The sequence below is a fragment of the Cebus imitator genome, unplaced genomic scaffold (assembly GCF_001604975.1).
Source record: "Cebus imitator isolate Cc_AM_T3 unplaced genomic scaffold, Cebus_imitator-1.0 Scaffold518, whole genome shotgun sequence".
Classification (NCBI taxonomy): Eukaryota; Metazoa; Chordata; class Mammalia; order Primates; family Cebidae; genus Cebus; species Cebus imitator.
Genome location: NW_016107833.1, coordinates 1,294,363 through 1,298,994, shown reverse-complemented (window position 1 = coordinate 1,298,994; position 4,632 = coordinate 1,294,363).

The following is a 4,632-nucleotide window of genomic DNA, read 5'->3' as shown; positions in this document are numbered from 1 at the left end:
TCCAGATGTCTTCAACAAATGGCAGGTATAAAAGGAGAGGAGATGAAAATTGTTAAAGACTACAGGAGTCTTGAGACCATCCATCAGCTGCATTGTCTGGACCTAGTTTGATTCCTGATTTGAACAAACTGATTGTAAAAAGACATTTTTTAGACAATCAGGAATATTTACACATTGGCTCTATATTCAATAATATTAAATAACCTTTTTAAAAAGAGAAAACTATCATGGTGGTGAGGTTTTTTTAAAAAAAGAAATTTTATTTCTTAGAGATACATGCCAAAGCATTTCTGATGAAATGCTATGTTTTCTGGCCAAGCACGGTGGCTCATGACTTTAATCCCAGCACTTTGGGAGGCAGCGCGGGCAGATCATTTGAGATTAAGAGTTTGAGATCAGCCTGGCCAACATGGTAAAACCCCATCTCAACTAAAAATATAAAATTAGCAGGTGTGGTGGCCAGTGCTTTTAATCGCAGCTACTTGGGAGGCTGAGTCAGGAAAATCGCTTGAACCCAGGAGGCGGAGGTTGCAGTGAGCTGAGATTGTGCCACTGCACTCCAGCCTGGCCAACAGAGTGAGACTCTGTCTCAAAAAATAAATAAATAAAAATAAAAGAAAGAATAGAAATGCTATGTTTTCTGGAGTGACTGAAATATTTGAGTTGAAGGGGAGGGATGTGTTTGAGGGGTGGTAGAGATAAAGTACGATTGGTCAAATAAAGCTGGGTGACAGGAAGTCACTGTTCTCCTCTGCATGCAAAGTCTACTTTTGTGTGTGTTTGAACATTTTCACAATAAAAATTATATTGGGAAGAAACGGTATATATCTTACCCTATTCTGGGATAAGGAAGCCTTAATTGTAAAAACTGAAAGCAGAAAAGGAAGAAACCATGGGAGAATTGTTTTTGTAATTTCTTTTTTTTTTCTTTTTCTTTTTCTTTTTTTTTTTTCTTCGAGATGGAGTGTCACTCTTGTTGCTCAGGCTAGCGTGCAGTGATGCGATCTCGGCTCACTGCAACCTCTGCCTCCTGGGTTCAAGTGATTCTCCTGCTTCAGCCTCCTGAGTAGCTGGGATTACAGGCGCCTGCCATCATGTCTGGCTAATTTTTGTATTTTTAGTAGAGACGGAGTTTCACCATGTTGCCCAGGCTGGTCATGAACTCCTGACTTCAGGTAATCTACCCACCTCAGCCTCCCAAAGTGCTGGGACTACAGTCGTGAGCCACTGTGTCCGATCTGTTTTTGTAGCTTCAAACTATGGCAGAGTTTTCTCAGAATGACTGACTTTGTATTAGTCTTCTAATGTAACTGTCTTCCATTGGTTAATATTTCATTAATACTTTGCTCCTATCATATATGACAGGTGTCTGTAGTTTACTTTGTTTTTGTCAGGTTTTTATGTTAGGGTATCTTTTCATGAAATGAATTGTGACATTTTCCATTTTTTCCTTTTTTGGAGCGAGTTCTCTTATTGGTCAGGATTCTCCAGAGAAAGTGAACCAGTAGAATACATGGAGCCCAAGAATTGGTTCATGCGATTATGGAGGTCCCAAGGTCCCCTGATCTACCCTCTGCAGGCAGAGAACGAGGAAGTCCCATGGTGTTTTTCAGGGAAGCCAGTCATGTAAGTCCCAGTCCAATTCTGAAGGCTCAGGAACCGTGAGTGTAGATGGCTGAAGGCAGCAGAAGATGGAGGTTCCTGCTCAAACAGGAAGCAAATCCATCTTCTGTCCTCTGCCCTTCTTGTTCTATTCAGGCCCTCAGTGGATTGGACAACGCCCACCCATGCTGAGGAGGGCCATCTGCTCTACTCAGTGTCGCTCACATGGTACCCTCCTCCAGAACGCCCTTACAGACACCCAGAACTCATATTTCACCAGCCATCTGGGCAACATTCAGTCCAGTCAAATTGACACAGAAAATTAACAGCACATCCCCCAACAACTTGTTCATTTTTGTTTCTAGCATTGTTGTTGAGGTATTTTTCCCACCTTTATCTCCTTCACTATGATGATAAACTGATGGGTTTTCACTCAATATGCTTCAATCTTCTCTTCAAGCTAGTTCCTATGTCCTTTGGCATTAGCCTTGCAGTCTCCGAGAGATTTCTTGCTTTCTGATATAAGAGACTCATCATTGGGCACAGTGGCTCACATCTGTGATCCTAACACTTTGGGCGGCTGAGACAGGAGGATTGCTTTAGCTCAGGAATTTGAGACCAGCCTAGACAAGATGGCAAGACCCTGTCTCTACAAAAAAATTTAAAAATTAGCTGGGTCCAGTGGCATGTATCTGTAGTCTTAGCTACTTGGGAGGCTGAGGCTTGGGAGGATCACTTGAACCCAGGAATTGGAGGTGACAGTGAGCCATGATTATTCCACTGCACTCCAGCCTGGGTGACAAAGTGAGACCCTTCCTTCCTTCCTTCCTTCCCTTCTTCCTTCCTTCCTTCCTTCCTTCCTTCCTTCCTTCCTTCCTTCCCTCCTTCTTGCCTTCCTTCCTTCCTGCCTGCCTTCTTCTTTCCTCCCTCCCTCCTTCCCTCTCTCCTTTCCTTCCTTCTTTCCTTTCTTCCTTCCTTCCTTCCTCTCTCTCTCTGTCTCTCTCTCTGTCTCTCTTTGTCTCTTTCTTTCTTGATGGAGTCTCACTCTGTCATCCAGGCTGGAGAGCAGTGGCACAATCTTGGCTCATTGAAACCTCCACCTCCTGGTTCAAGCAATTCTCCTGCCTTAGCCTCCTGAGTAGGTGGGATTACAGGTGCATGCCACCACACCCAGCTGCTTTTTGTATTTTTAGTAGAGACAGGATTTCACCATATTGGCCAGGCTGGTCTCGAACTACTGCCCTTGGGTGATCCACCCACCTCAGCCTCCAAAAGTGCTGGGATTACACGCATGAGCCATGCCCAGCTGAGACCCCCATTTCTAAAAANAAAAAAAAAACAAAGAGAGAGAGAGAGATTCAGTATTTCTTCATGCCTGCAGTCCCAGCACTTAGAGAACAGTCTGGTGAAACTCCGTCTCTACAAAAAATATAAGAAGCAGATGTGGTGGCATAAGCCTGTAGTTCCAGCTACTCAGGAAGCTGCGTGGGGAGAATCGCTTAAGCCTGGGAGGTTGAGGCTATAGCAAACCAAGATCATTCCACTGCAATCCAGCCTGGGTGAAAGAGTGAGACAGAGTCTCAAAATAAAAAGAAATAAATAAGTAAATAAAACAGTATTTCTCCAAAAAACCCTGGTTCCTTTCAATGGAAAATGGTGTTTAGAGACCACAAAATGAATGCTAGTTATACTTACTGCTACTGCATTGTCATGGCTTCTAGGCCTCTCAAGCTTCCAGAGAGGGGAAAAGGCTATTAATTTTATTTCGAAAGGAATATACATCATGAGTTCATACTTACTTTTTTATTTTTATTTTTTGAGACCAAGTTTCCTCTTGTTGCCCAGGCTGGAGTGCAATGGCACAATCTTGGCTCACTGCAACCTCTGCCTCTTGGGTTTAAGCGATTCTTCTGCCTCAACCTCCTGAGTATCTGGGAACACAGGCACCCACCACCATGCCCGGCTAATCTTTTTGTATTTTTAGTGGAGACGGAGTCTTGCTATGTTGCCAAGGGCTGGTTTCAGACTTTTGGATTCAAGTGATTCTTCTGCCTTGGCCTCCCCCAGTGCTGGGTTTGCCAGTGTGAGCCACCACACCCAGCCCATACTTACTTTTCAATTGAAATGAAATATCTCATGGTTTTAATTTTTTTAATGTTATATTTATATATCTTGCCTCTTAAGTCATATAGCTTGGTTCCTAATAAAATTAACATAATTATTTCACATATAGAGATAGAATATGTGTGCATGTGTGTACGTGTGCACACATGAGTGTATATAATGGTGGCTTAATAATGCACCAGTTTGGTTAAACAGAACTACAATTTCCAGAATTCCCTTCCTGGCAGACCTTTGGTTAGAGTTGGACATAAGGAAATTTGTGAGAGATTTGAAAGGTAGCAGTCAGGAAGCAGCAGTGTTCACCCTCTGAATGCTGGGCTGGGCTAGGCCCTGTTGGAACTCACGGCATGTGCAGGCCTGCTGGCTCCTCTGCTGTGCAGACAGCATCTGGACACAGACTCCTCCAGGCCCCATGGGATCTCTTCCTGCAGCTTCTCCAAGTTCTGGACCAGGTTTGAAGACAGGAGAGGTAGCAGTGGAGCGAGGCAGGGAATCTCCGCTCAGCCCCATTTCACATGCATTTTTCCTTCCTGACCACAGCCTTTGACGTCAGGCTCAGTGTCAGGCATAGATAAAGTGCCAAACACGCTGTCTAGCCAGCTCCCACAACTGTACAAGGTCAAATCCCTTTAGAATCCTTCATGCTCTATTATTTCTAATGATTTGGCTTCTCTGATTGCATCCTGGCTGGTATATATGTATATACATCATACATACAGTGTGTATATCCTTCTGTGTATATGAAATAATTTTACAATGTCAACTCTAATATTACCACTATGAATATCAACATAACTTAAGATTTCCTTATGAGTCTTTTTGACTCCAACATTGTATATTTATATAAAACATTTTTCCTCTATGGTTTGAAATGTTGCTTATGTTTTTTTTTTTTTTTTTTTTTTT